Source organism: Heptranchias perlo, chromosome 35 (genome assembly GCF_035084215.1).
Source record: "Heptranchias perlo isolate sHepPer1 chromosome 35, sHepPer1.hap1, whole genome shotgun sequence".
In the NCBI taxonomy this organism is placed as follows: domain Eukaryota; kingdom Metazoa; phylum Chordata; class Chondrichthyes; order Hexanchiformes; family Hexanchidae; genus Heptranchias; species Heptranchias perlo.
The window spans coordinates 2,329,764-2,344,924 of record NC_090359.1 but is presented as its reverse complement, the minus strand read 5'-3'; the positions used below and the strand labels follow the sequence as shown (position 1 = coordinate 2,344,924).

The 15,161-nt window shown below is 51.0% G+C and overlaps 1 protein-coding gene across 1 annotated transcript in view; it reads left to right on the top strand.

Moving 5' to 3' along the window:
- Window positions 1-852: 852 nt before the first annotated feature.
- LOC137301970 (zinc finger protein 665-like) overlaps window positions 853-15,161 on the top strand; it is a 33,833-nt gene continuing 19,524 nt past the window's right edge. The window contains exon 1 of the mRNA XM_067971687.1: window positions 853-1,114. The gene's annotated coding sequence lies outside the window, so the exon portion shown is untranslated. The remainder of the gene's footprint in view (window positions 1,115-15,161) is intronic.

Here is a 15,161-nt window from a genome sequence, read left to right as displayed (position 1 = left end):
CCCTCCCCAGTGACGGGTGTCTCCCCCCCCCCCCTCCCCAGTGACGGGGCTCTCTGTCCCCTCCCCACCTCCCCAGTGACGGGGCTCTCTGTCCCCTCCCCACCTCCCCAGTGACGGGGCTCTCTGTTCCCTCCCCACCTCCCCAGTGACGGGGCTCTCTGTTCCCTCCCCACCTCCCCAGTGACGGGGGTCTCTGTTCCCTCCCCACCTCCCCAGTGACGGGGGTCTCTGCCCGTCCCCCCCCCCCCCCTCCCCAGTGACGGGGGTCTCCACCTCCCCAGTGACGGGGCTCTCTGTTCCCTCCCCCCCTCCCCAGTGACGGGGCTCTCTGTTCCCTCCCCCCCTCCCCAGTGACGGGGGTCTCTGTTCCCTCCCCCCCTCCCCAGTGACGGGGGTCTCTGTTCCCTCCCCCCCCCCCCTCCCCAGTGACGGGGGTCTCTGCCCGTCCCCCCCCCCCTCCCCAGTGACGGGGGTCTCTGCCCGTCCCCCCCCCCCCTCCCCAGTGACGGGGGTCTCTGCCCGTCCCCCCCCCTCCCCAGTGACGGGGCTCTCTGTTCCCTCCCCCCCCTCCCCAGTGACGGGGGTCTCTGTTCCCTCCCCCCCCTCCCCAGTGACCGGGGTCTCTGTTCCCTCCCCCCCCTCCCCAGTGACGGGGGTCTCTGTTCCCCCCCCCCCCCAGTGATGGGGGTCTCTCGGGGGGCAGTAGAGGGTGATGGGATTGCCCTTTGTGTTGTTTGTTTTTCTTTCTCTCGGGAGACACTGGCTCCTTTCAGTTCCACCCTTATTGGTCCAATGAAAATCGGTGATGTGATCTCCAAGCTCCTTCATCATCTTCACTTGTTCACCCAGTAGGTCTCCAGGAAGTCGCCCAACTGAGGGTCAGTGCTGTCAGTGGACAGTTTGTGCAGAGCATTGCCACCAGACCAGACCATTGCTCCACTCAGTCCTGCTCTGGCTTCTTGATGTCCTCCAGGATGACTCGGCCCCCACGCTGCTCCTGGATTGTCGGCAGTTTCTCAGCACGCTCCCATTCCTTATGTGACTTCTCCTTGAAGAACTCAGCACAGTGACGCAGGACAACATCATCCCGGTCAAAGTAGAAGGACATGGAGAGGTAAACAGGAGGAATCGAGCTCCATATTGACCTGCTTGTTGTCACCATCCTCACACTCCTTTTGGTAGTTCTGACGCACTTGCGAAATCATCTTTAATCATCTTTAATGGACCAGCCATTTGAGTTGATAGTAAGAATAGCACAGTAGGAGGCCCATCGTGCCTGTGCTGCTTCTTTGAAAGGACAATCCAATTAGTCCCATTCCCCTGCTCTCTCCCCACAGCGTTGTAAATTTTTTCGTTCAGGCAGTGAATTCCAGATCATAACAACTCACTGTGTAAAAAAATGTTTCCTGATGTCTCCTCTGGTTCTTTTGCCGATCACCTTAAATCTATGCCCTCAGGTTCTTGAGCCACCAATGGGAACAGTTTCTCTCGATCTACTCTGTCCAGACCCTTCATGATTTTGAACACTTCGATCAAATCTCCTCTCAACCTTCTCTGCTCCAAGGAGAACAATCCCAGCTTCTCCAGTCTATCCACGTAATTTAAGTCCCTCATCCCTGGAATCATTCTAGTAAATCTCTTCTGCACCCTCTCTAAGGCCTTTCCTAAAGTGCGGTGCCCAGAATTGGACACAATACTCAAGTTGTGGCCGAACCAGTGTTTTATAAAGGTTCATCATGACTTCCATACTTTTGTACTCTCTGCCTCTATTTATAAAGCCCAGGATCCCCTATGTTTTTTTAACCGCTTTCTCAACCTGTCCTGCCACCTTCAACGATTTGTGCACATATACCCCCAGATCTCTCTGTTCCTGGACCCCTTTTAGAATTGTGCTCTCTAGTTTATATTGCCTCTCCTCGTTCTTCCTACTGAAACGCATCACCTCACATTTTTCCGTGTTAAATTTCATCTGCCATGTGTCCGCCCATGCCACCAGAATGCCTATCTTCCTGAAGTCTATCACTATCCTCCTCACTGTTCACTACACTTCCAAGTTTTGTGTCATCTGCAAATTTGGAAATTGTGCCCTGAACACCCAAGTCCAAGTCATTAATATATATCAAGAAAAGCAGTGGTCCCAGCACCGACCCCTGGGGAACACCACTGTACACCTCCCTCCAGTCTGAAAAACAACCGTTCACCACTACTCTGTTTCCTGTCATTTAGCCGATTCTGTATCCATGCTGCTACTGCCCCCTTTTATTCCATGGGCTGCAATCTTAATAGCAAGCTTACCTTTTTGAAAGTCCATATAAACCACATCAACTGCATTCCCCTCATCAAAAAAACTCTATCAAGTTGGTTAAACACGATTTGCTTGTAACAAATCCGTGCTGGCTTTCCCCAATCAATCCACACTTGTCCAAGTGACTGTTAATTCTGTCCCGGATTATCGTTTCTAAAAGTTTCCCCACCACCGAGGTTAAACTGACCGGCCTGTAGTTGCTGGGTTTATCCTCTCACACTTTTTTGTACAAGGGTGTAAAGTTTGCAATTCTCCAGTCCTCTGGCACCACCCTGTATCTAAGGAGGATTGATTCACTAGATTAATTCCTGGGATGAGAGGGTTTTCCTATGAGGAGAGATTGAGTAGAATGGGCCGATACTCTCTGGAGTTCAGAAGAATGAGAGGTGATCTCATTGAAACATATAAGATTCTAAGGGGGCTTGACAGGGTCGATGCTGAGAGATTGTTTCCCCTGGCTGGAGAGTCTAGAACTAGGGGGGCATAGTCTCAGGATAAGGGGTCGGCCATTTAAGACTGAGATGAAGAATTTCTTCACTCAGAGGGTGGTGAATCTTTGGAATTCTCTACCCCAGAGGGCTGTGGATGCTGATTCGTTGAATATATTCAAGGCTGAGATCGATAGACTTTTGGACTCTAGGGGAATCAAGGGATATGGGGATCGGGGGGGAAAGTGGAGTTGAGGTTGAAGATCAGCCATGATCTTATTGAATGGCGGAGCAGGCTCGAGGGGCCGAATGGCCTACCCCTGCTCCTATTTCTTATGTTCTTATGTGCGTACCAAAATGTATCACTTCACACTTCTCTGCGTTAAATTTTATCTGCCATGTGTCTGCCCATTTCACCAGTCTGTCTCTGTTCTCCTGAAGTCTGTTACTATCCTCCACATTGTTTACTACATTCCCGAGTTTCATGTCATCTGCAAACTTTGAAATTATAGCCTCGAAACCCAAGTCCAGGTCATTAATATATATTGAAAAGAGGTGGTCCTAATACTGACCCCTGGGGAACACCACTGTATATTTCCCTCCAGTCTGAAAAACAACCGTTCACCATTACTCTGCTTTCTGTCCCTTAGCCAATTTTGTATCCACACTGCCCACTGTCCCTTTAATCCCATGGGCTTCAATTTTGCTAATAAGTTATTATGTGGTACTTTTTCAAACGCCTTTTGAAAGTCCATATACACAACATCAACCACACTCCCCTCATCAACCCTCTCCGTTACTTCATCAAAGAATGCAATCAAGTTAATCAAACATGATTTTCCTTTAAAAAAATCCGTGCTGACTTTCATTTATTAGCCCATATTTTTCCAAGTGCCAATTAATTTTGTCCCAGATTATTGTCTCTAACAGTCGCCCCCCACTGAGTTGTTGGGTTCGGTTGCCCTGGGCCAACTCTTGGGGTTGTTGGTTGGCCTTTGGTTTATTGGGTTCAGTTGGTCTGGGCCAGACCTTTGGGTTCTTGACCAAAAGACGCCTCCTGCTCCCTCGACCCTATTTCCACCAAACTGCTGACCACCCAACTTGCCTTCCTGGCCCCCGTGTCAGCTGATATTGTAAACGGTTCCCTCTCCTCAGGAACTTTCCCCCTCCCCTTCAAATCTGCCTTCATCACCCCCTCCTCAAAAAAACCCACCCTTGACCCCCTCTGTCCCTGCAAACCACCACCCCGTCTCTAACCTTCCTCTCCTCTCCAAAGTCCTTGACCGTGTTGTCGCCTCCAAAATCCGTGCCCAACTTTCCCACAACTCCGTGTTTGAATCCCTCCAATCAGGTTTCAGCCCCTCCCACAGTGCTGAAACGGTCCGAATCAAAGGCACAAATAACATCCTGTGTGACCGTAACCGTGGGAAACGATCCCTCCTCATCCTGTGTGACTGTGGGAAACGATCCCTCCTCATCCTGTGTGACTGTGGGAAACTATCCCTCCTCATCCTGTGTGACCGTGGGAAACGATCCCTCCTCATCCTGTGTGACCGTGGGAAACGATCCCTCCTCATCCTGTGTGACCGTGGGAAACTATCCCTCCTCATCCTGTGTGACTGTGGGAAACGATCCCTCCTCATCCTGTGTGACTGTGGGAAACGATCCCTCCTCATCCTGTGTGACTGTGGGAAACTATCCCTCCTCATCCTGTGTGACTGTGGGAAACTATCCCTCCTCATCCTGTGTGTCTGTGGGAAACTATCCCTCCTCATCCTGTGTGACTGTGGGAAACGATCCCTCCTCATCCTGTGTGACTGTGGGAAACTATCCCTCCTCATCCTGTGTGACCGTGGGAAACTATCCCTCCTCATCCTGTGTGACTGTGGGAAACTATCCCTCCTCATCCTGTGTGACTGTGGGAAACGATCCCTCCTCATCCTGTGTGACTGTGGGAAACTATCCCTCCTCATCCTGTGTGACTGTGGGAAACTATCCCTCCTCATCCTGTGTGACTGTGGGAAACGATCCCTCCTCATCCTGTGTGACCGTGGGAAACTATCCCTCCTCATCCTGTGTGACTGTGGGAAACTATCCCTCCTCATCCTGTGTGACTGTGGGAAACGATCCCTCCTCATCCTGTGTGACTGTGGGAAACTATCCCTCCTCATCCTGTGTGACTGTGGGAAACTATCCCTCCTCATCCTGTGTGACTGTGGGAAACGATCCCTCCTCATCCTGTGTGACTGTGGGAAACTATCCCTCCTCATCCTGTGTGACCGTGGGAAACTATCCCTCCTCATCCTGTGTGACCGTGGGAAACTATCCCTCCTCATCCTGTGTGACCGTGGGAAACTATCCCTCCTCATCCTGTGTGACTGTGGGAAACTATCCCTCCTCATCCTGTGTGACTGTGGGAAACTATCCCTCCTCATCCTGTGTGACTGTGGGAAACGATCCCTCCTCATCCTGTGTGACCGTGGGAAACGATCCCTCCTCATCCTGTGTGACTGTGGGAAACTATCCCTCCTCATCCTGTGTGACTGGGAAACAATCCCTCCTCATCCTGTGTGACTGTGGGAAACTATCCCTCCTCATCCTGTGTGACTGTGGGAAACGATCCCTCCTCATCCTGTGTGACTGTGGGAAACTATCCCTCCTCATCCTGTGTGACCGTGGGAAACTATCCCTCCTCATCCTGTGTGACCGTGGGAAACTATCCCTCCTCATCCTGTGTGACTGTGGGAAACTATCCCTCCTCATCCTGTGTGACTGTGGGAAACTATCCCTCCTCATCCTGTGTGACTGGGAAACTATCCCTCCTCATCCTGTGTGACCGTGGGAAACGATCCCTCCTCATCCTGTGTGACTGTGGGAAACGATCCCTCCTCATCCTGTGTGACCGTGGGAAACTATCCCTCCTCATCCTGTGTGACTGGGAAACTATCCCCCCTCATCCTGTGTGACTGTGGGAAACTATCCCTCCTCATCCTGTGTGACTGTGGGAAACTATCCCTCCTCATCCTGTGTGACTGTGGGAAACTATCCCTCCTCATCCTGTGTGACTGTGGGAAACTATCCCTCCTCATCCTGTGTGACTGTGGGTAACGATCCCTCCTCATCCTGTGTGACCGTGGGAAACGATCCCTCCTCATCCTGTGTGACTGGGAAACTATCCCTCCTCATCCTGTGTGACTGTGGGAAACTATCCCTCCTCATCCTGTGTGACTGGGAAACTATCCCTCCTCATCCTGTGTGACTGGGAAACTATCCCTCCTCATCCTGTGTGACTGTGGGAAACTATCCCTCCTCATCCTGTGTGACTGTGGGAAACTATCCCTCCTCATCCTGTGTGACTGTGGGAAACTATCCCTCCTCATCCTGTGTGACTGTGGGAAACGATCCCTCCTCATCCTGTGTGACCGTGGGAAACTATCCCTCCTCATCCTGTGTGACTGGGAAACTATCCCTCCTCATCCTGTGTGACCGTGGGAAACTATCCCTCTTCATCCTGTGTGACTGTGGGAAACGATCCCTCCTCATCCTGTGTGACTGTGGGAAACTATCCCTCCTCATCCTGTGTGACTGTGGGAAACGATCCCTCCTCATCCTGTGTGACCGTGGGAAACTATCCCTCCTCATCCTGTGTGACTGGGAAACGATCCCTCCTCATCCTGTGTGACTGTGGGAAACTATCCCTCCTCATCCTGTGTGACTGGGAAACTATCCCTCCTCATCCTGTGTGACTGTGGGAAACTATCCCTCCTCATCCTGTGTGACTGGGAAACTATCCCTCCTCATCCTGTGTGACCGTGGGAAACTATCCCTCCTCATCCTGTGTGACCGTGGGAAACTATCCCTCCTCATCCTGTGTGACCGTGGGAAACGATCCCTCCTCATCCTGTGTGACTGTGGGAAACGATCCCTCCTCATCCTGTGTGACTGTGGGAAACTATCCCTCCTCATCCTGTGTGACTGGGAAACTATCCCTCCTCATCCTGTGTGACTGTGGGAAACGATCCCTCCTCATCCTGTGTGACTGTGGGAAACTATCCCTCCTCATCCTGTGTGACCGTGGGAAACTATCCCTCCTCATCCTGTGTGACTGTGGGAAACTATCCCTCCTCATCCTGTGTGACCGTGGGAAACGATCCCTCCTCATCCTGTGTGACTGTGGGAAACGATCCCTCCTCATCCTGTGTGACCGTGGGAAACGATCCCTCCTCATCCTGTGTGACTGTGGGAAACGATCCCTCCTCATCCTGTGTGACTGTGGGAAACTATCCCTCCTCATCCCGTGTGACTGGGAAACTATCCCTCCTCATCCTGTGTGACTGTGGGAAACTATCCCTCCTCATCCTGTGTGACTGTGGGAAACTATCCCTCCTCATCCTGTGTGACTGGGAAACTATCCCTCCTCATCATGGAATCATAGAAGTTTACAACATGGAAACAGGCCCTTCGGCCCAACATGTCCATGTCGCCCAGTTTATACCACTAAGCTAGTCCCAATTGCCTGCACTTGGCCCATATCCCTCTATACCCATCTTACCCATGTAACTGTCCAAATGCTTTTTAAAAGACAAAATTGTACCCGCCTCTACTACTGCCTCTGGCAGCTCGTTCCAGACACTCACCACCCTTTGAGTGAAAAAATTGCCCCTCTGGACCCTTTTGTATCTCTCCCCTCTCACCTTAAATCTATGCCCCCTCGTTATAGACTCCCCTACCTTTGGGAAAAGATTTTGACTATCGACCTTATCTATGCCCCTCATTATTTTATAGACTTCGATAAGATCATCCCTTAACCTCCTGCTCTCCAGGGAAAAAAGTCCCAGTCTGTCTAACCTCTCCCTGTAAGTCAAACCATCAAGTCCCGGTAGCATCCTAGTAAATCTTTTCTGCACTCTTTCTAGTTTAATAATATCCTTTCTATAATAGGGTGACCAGAACTGTACACAGTACTCCAAGTGTGGCCTCACCAATGCCCTGTACAACTTCAACAAGACATCCCAACTCCTGCATTCAATGTTCTGACCAATGAAACCAAGCATGCTGAATGCCTTCTTCACCACCCTATCCACCTGTGACTCCACTTTCAAGGAGCTATGAATCTGTACTCCCAGATCTCTTTGTTCTATAACTCTCCCCAACGCCCTACCATTAACGGAGTAGGCCCTGGCCCGATTCGATCTACCAAAATGCATCACCTCACATTTATCTAAATTAAACTCCATCTGCCATTCATCGGCCCACTGGCCCAATTTATCAAGATCCCGTTGCAATCCTAGATAACCTTCTTCACTGTCCACAATGCCACCAATCTTGGTGTCATCTGCAAACTTACTAACCATGCCTCCTAAATTCTCATCCAAATCATTAATATAAATAACAAATAACAGCGGACCCAGCACCGATCCCTGAGGCACACCGCTGGACACAGGCCTCCAGTTTGAAAAACAACCCTCTCCAACCACCCTCTGTCTTCTGTCGTCAAGCCAATTTTGTATCCAATTGGCTACCTCACCTTGGATCCCATGAGATTTAACCTTATGTAACAACCTACCATGCGGTACCTTGTCAAATGCTTTGCTGAAGTCCATGTAGACCACGTCTACTGCACAGCCCTCATCTATCTTCTTGGTTACCCCTTCAAAAAACTCAATCAAATTCGTGAGACATGATTTTCCTCTCACAAAACCATGCTGACTGTTCCTAATTAGTCCCTGCCTCTCCAAATGCCTGTAGATCCTGTCCCTCAGAATACCCTCTAACAACTTACCCACTACAGATGTCAGGCTCACTGGTCTGTAGTTCCCAGGCTTTTCCCTGCCGCCCTTCTTAAACAAAGGCACAACATTTGCTACCCTCCAATCTTCAGGCACCTCACCTGTAGCGGTGGATGATTCAAATATCTCTGCTAGGGGACCCGCAATTTCCTCCCTAACCTCCCATAACGTCCTGGGATACATTTCATCAGGTCCCGGAGATTTATCGACCTTGATGCGCGTTAAGACTTCCAGCACCTCCCTCTCTGTAATATGTACACTCCTCAAGACATCACTATTTATTTCCCCAAGTTCCCTAACATCCATGCCTTTCTCAACCGTAAATACCGATGTGAAATATTCATTCAGGATCTCACCCATCTCTTGTGGTTCCGCACATAGATGACCTTGTTGATCCTTAAGAGGCCCTACTCTCTCCCTAGTTACCCTTTTGCCCTTTATGTATTTGTAGAAGCTCTTTGGATTCACCTTTGCCTGATCTGCCAAAGCAATCTCATATCCCCTTTTTGCCCTCCTGATTTCTCTCTTAACTCTACTCCGGCAATCTCTATACTCTTCAAGGGATCCACTTGATCCCAGCTGCCTATGCATGTCATATGCCTCCTTCTTCTTTTTGACTAGTGCCTCAATCTCCCGAGTCATCCAAGGTTCCCTACTTCTACCAGCCTTGCCCTTCACTTTATAAGGAATGTGCTTACCCTGAACCCTGGTTAACACACTTTTGAAAGCCTCCCACTTACCAGACGTCCCTTTGCCTGCCAACAGACTCTCCCAATCAACTTCTGAAAGTTCCTGTCGAATACCATCAAAATTGGCCTTTCCCCAATTTAGAATTTTAACTTTTGGGCCAGACCTATCCTTCTCCATAGCTATCTTAAAACTAATGGAATTATGATCACTGGTCCCAAAGTGATCCCTCACTAACACTTCTGTCACCTGCCCTTCCTTATTTCCCAAGAGGAGGTCAAGTTTTGCCCCCTCTCTAGTCAGGCCATCCACATACTGAATGAGAAATTCCTCCTGAATACACAACAAATTTCTCTCCGTCCAAGCCCCTAATGCTATGGCTGTCCCAGTCAATGTTGGGAAAGTTAAAGTCCCCTACTATTACCACCCTATTTTTCTTGCAGCTGTCTGTAATCTCCTTACATATTTGCTCCTCAATTTCCCGTTGACTATTTGGGGGTCTGTAGTACAATCCTATCAAAGTGATCTCTCCCTTCTTATTTTTCAGTTCTACCCATATAGACTCAGTGGGCGAACCCTCGGATATATCCCCTCTCACTACTGCCGTGATGTTCTCCCTAATCAAGAACGCAACTCCCCCTCCTCTCTTACCTCCTGCTCTATCTTTCCTATAGCATCTGTACCCTGGAACATTGAGCTGCCAGTCCTGCCCCTCCCTTAGCCATGTTTCAGTAATAGCTATAACATCCCAGTCCCATGTACCCATCCATGCCCTGAGTTCATCTGCCTTGCCCATCAGACTTCTTGCATTGAAATAAATGCAGTTTAATCTAGACTTCCCTTGGTCTTTGCCCTGCTTTCTCAGACCATCTGTCCGGTCATGTTCTGTACACTCTCCCTTACTGCCTTTTGTTTCTGTCACCACTTTATTTCCCACTGACTTCCTGCATCGGTTCCCATCCCCCTGCCACATTAGTTTAAACCCTCCCCAACAGCACTGGCAAACACTCCCCCTAGGACATTGGTTCCAGTCCTGCCCAGATGCAGACCGTCCAATTTGTACTGGTCCCACCTCCCCCAGAACCGGTTCCAATGGCCCAGGAATTTGAATCCCTCCCTCTTGCACCATCTCTCAAGCCACGTATTCATCTTAGCTATCCTGTCATTCCTACTCTGACTAACCCGTGGCACTGGTAGCAATCCTGAGATTACTACCTTTGAGGTCCTACTCTTTAGTTTAACTCCTAACTCCCTAAATTCAGGTTGTAGGACCTCATCCTGTTTTTTACCTATATCGTTGGTGCCTATATGCACCACGACAACTGGCTGTTCACCCTCCCCCTCCAGAATGTCCTGCAGCCGCTCCGAGACATCCTTGACCCTTGCACCAGGGAGGCAACATACCATCCTGGAGTCTCGGTTGCGTCCGCAGAAACGCCTGTCTATTCCCCTTACAATCGAGTCCCCTATCAGTATAGCTCTGCCACTCTTTTTCCTGCCCTCCTGTGCAGCAGAGCCAGCCACGGTGCCATGAACCTGGCCACTGCCACCTTCCCCTGGTGAGCCATCTCCCCCAACAGTATCCAAAACGGTATACCTGTTTTGGAGGGAGATGACCGCAGGGGACCCCTGCACTGCCTTCCTACTCTTCTGTGTGACTGTGGGAAACGATCCCTCCTCATCCTGTGTGACTGTGGGAAACTATCCCTCCTCATCCTGTGTGACTGTGGGAAACTATCCCTCCTCATCCTGTGTGACTGTGGGAAACTATCCCTCCTCATCCTGTGTGACTGTGGGAAACGATCCCTCCTCATCCTGTGTGACTGGGAAACGATCCCTCCTCATCCTGTGTGACTGGGAAACTATCCCTCCTCATCCTGTGTGACTGGGAAACTATCCCTCCTCATCCTGTGTGACTGTGGGAAACGATCCCTCCTCATCCTGTGTGACTGTGGGAAACTATCCCTCCTCATCCTGTGTGACTGGGAAACTATCCCTCCTCATCCTGTGTGACTGTGGGAAACTATCCCTCCTCATCCTGTGTGACTGTGGGAAACGATCCCTCCTCATCCTGTGTGACTGTGGGAAACTATCCCTCCTCATCCTGTGTGACTGTGGGAAACTATCCCTCCTCATCCTGTGTGACCGTGGGAAACTATCCCTCCTCATCCTGTGTGACTGTGGGAAACTATCCCTCCTCATCCTGTGTGACTGTGGGAAACGATCCCTCCTCATCCTGTGTGACCGTGGGAAACGATCCCTCCTCATCCTGTGTGACCGTGGGAAACTATCCCTCCTCATCCTGTGTGACTGTGGGAAACTATCCCTCCTCATCCTGTGTGACTGGGAAACTATCCCTCCTCATCCTGTGTGACTGTGGGAAACTATCCCTCCTCATCCTGTGTGACTGGGAAACGATCCCTCCTCATCCTGTGTGACTGGGAAACTATCCCTCCTCATCCTGTGTGACCGTGGGAAACTATCCCTCCTCATCCTGTGTGACTGTGGGAAACTATCCCTCCTCATCCTGTGTGACTGTGGGAAACGATCCCTCCTCATCCTGTGTGACTGGGAAACTATCCCTCCTCATCCTGTGTGACTGGGAAACGATCCCTCCTCATCCTGTGTGACTGGGAAACTATCCCTCCTCATCCTGTGTGACTGGGAAACGATCCCTCCTCATCCTGTGTGACTGGGAAACGATCCCTCCTCATCCTGTGTGACTGGGAAACTATCCCTCCTCATCCTGTGTGACTGGGAAACGATCCCTCCTCATCCTGTGTGACTGTGGGAAACTATCCCTCCTCATCCTGTGTGACTGTGGGAAACGATCCCTCCTCATCCTGTGTGACTGTGGGAAACTATCCCTCCTCATCCTGTGTGACTGTGGGAAACTATCCCTCCTCATCCTGTGTGACTGTGGGAAACTATCCCTCCTCATCCTGTGTGACTGTGGGAAACTATCCCTCCTCATCCTGTGTGACTGTGGGAAACTATCCCTCCTCATCCTGTGTGACTGTGGGAAACGATCCCTCCTCATCCTGTGTGACTGTGGGAAACTATCCCTCCTCATCCTGTGTGACTGGGAAACTATCCCTCCTCATCCTGTGTGACTGTGGGAAACTATCCCTCCTCATCCTGTGTGACTGGGAAACTATCCCTCCTCATCCTGTGTGACTGTGGGAAACTATCCCTCCTCATCCTGTGTGACTGTGGGAAACTATCCCTCCTCATCCTGTGTGACTGTGGGAAACTATCCCTCCTCATCCTGTGTGACTGTGGGAAACTATCCCTCCTCATCCTGTGTGACTGTGGGAAACGATCCCTCCTCATCCTGTGTGACTGTGGGAAACTATCCCTCCTCATCCTGTGTGACTGTGGGAAACTATCCCTCCTCATCCTGTGTGACTGTGGGAAACTATCCCTCCTCATCCTGTGTGACCGTGGGAAACGATCCCTCCTCATCCTGTGTGACTGGGAAACTATCCCTCCTCATCCTGTGTGACTGTGGGAAACTATCCCTCCTCATCCTGTGTGACCGTGGGAAACGATCCCTCCTCATCCTGTGTCACTGTGGGAAACGATCCCTCCTCATCCTGTGTGACCGTGGGAAACGATCCCTCCTCATCCTGTGTGACCGTGGGAAACTATCCCTCCTCATCCTGTGTGACTGGGAAACTATCCCTCCTCATCCTGTGTGACTGGGAAACGATCCCTCCTCATCCTGTGTGACCGTGGGAAACTATCCCTCCTCATCCTGTGTGACCGTGGGAAACTATCCCTCCTCATCCTGTGTGACTGGGAAACGATCCCTCCTCATCCTGTGTGACCGTGGGAAACTATCCCTCCTCATCCTGTGTGACTGTGGGAAACGATCCCTCCTCATCCTGTGTGACTGTGGGAAACTATCCCTCCTCATCCTGTGTGACTGTGGGAAACTATCCCTCCTCATCCTGTGTGACTGTGGGAAACTATCCCTCCTCATCCTGGGTGACTGTGGGAAACTATCCCTCCTCATCCTGGGTGACTGTGGGAAACGATCCCTCCTCATCCTGTGTGACTGTGGGAAACGATCCCTCCTCATCCTGTGTGACTGTGGGAAACTATCCCTCCTCATCCTGTGTGACTGTGGGAAACGATCCCTCCTCATCCTGTGTGACTGTGGGAAACTATCCCTCCTCATCCTGTGTGACTGTGGGAAACTATCCCCCCTCATCCTGTGTGACTGTGGGAAACTATCCCTCCTCATCCTGTGTGACCGTGGGAAACTATCCCTCCTCATCCTGTGTGACTGTGGGAAACTATCCCCCCTCATCCTGTGTGACTGTGGGAAACTATCCCTCCTCATCCTTTGTGACTGGGAAACTATCCCTCCTCATCCTGTGTGACTGTGGGAAACTATCCCTCCTCATCCTGTGTGACTGTGGGAAACTATCCCTCCTCATCCTGTGTGACTGTGGGAAACTATCCCTCCTCATCCTGTGTGACTGTGGGAAACGATCCCTCCTCATCCTGTGTGACTGTGGGAAACTATCCCTCCTCATCCTGTGTGACTGTGGGAAACTATCCCTCCTCATCCTGTGTGACTGTGGGAAACGATCCCTCCTCATCCTGTGTGACTGGGAAACTATCCCCCCTCATCCTGTGTGACTGTGGGAAACGATCCCTCCTCATCCTGTGTGACTGGGAAACTATCCCTCCTCATCCTGTGTGACTGTGGGAAACTATCCCTCCTCATCCTGAGTGACTGTGGGAAACTATCCCTCCTCATCCTGTGTGACTGTGGGAAACTATCCCTCCTCATCCTGGGTGACTGTGGGAAACGATCCCTCCTCATCCTGTGTGACTGTGGGAAACGATCCCTCCTCATCCTGTGTGACTGTGGGAAACGATCCCTCCTCATCCTGTGTGACTGGGAAACTATCCCTCCTCATCCTGTGTGACTGTGGGAAACTATCCCTCCTCATCCTGTGTGACTGTGGGAAACGATCCCTCCTCATCCTGTGTGACTGTGGGAAACTATCCCTCCTCATCCTGTGTGACTGTGGGAAACTATCCCTCCTCATCCTGTGTGACTGTGGGAAACTATCCCTCCTCATCCTGTGTGACTGTGGGAAACTATCCCTCCTCATCCTGTGTGACTGTGGGAAACGATCCCTCCTCATCCTGTGTGACCGTGGGAAACTATCCCTCCTCATCCTGTGTGACTGTGGGAAACTATCCCTCCTCATCCTGTGTGACTGTGGGAAACGATCCCTCCTCATCCTGTGTGACTGTGGGAAACGATCCCTCCTCATCCTGTGTGACTGGGAAACTATCCCTCCTCATCCTGTGTGACTGTGGGAAACGATCCCTCCTCATCCTGTGTGACTGGGAAACGATCCCTCCTCATCCTGTGTGACCGTGGGAAACGATCCCTCCTCATCCTGTGTGACTGTGGGAAATTATCCCTCCTCATCCTGTGTGACTGGGAAACGATCCCTCCTCATCCTGTGTGACTGTGGGAAACGATCCCTCCTCATCCTGTGTGACTGTGGGAAACGATCCCTCCTCATCCTGTGTGACTGGGAAACGATCCCTCCTCATCCTGTGTGACTGGGAAACTATCCCTCCTCATCCCGTGTGACCGTGGGAAACGATCCCTCCTCATCCTGTGTGACTGTGGGAAACTATCCCTCCTCATCCTGTGTGACTGTGGGAAACTATCCCTCCTCATCCTGTGTGACTGTGGGAAACTATCCCTCCTCATCCTGTGTGACTGTGGGAAACTATCCCTCCTCATCCTGTGTGACTGTGGGAAACTATCCCTCCTCATCCCGTGTGACTGTGGGAAACGATCCCTCCTCATCCTGTGTGACTGTGGGAAACGATCCCTCCTCATCCTGTGTGACTGTGGGAAACTATCCCTCCTCATCCTGTGTGACTGGGAAACGATCCCTCCTCATCCTGTGT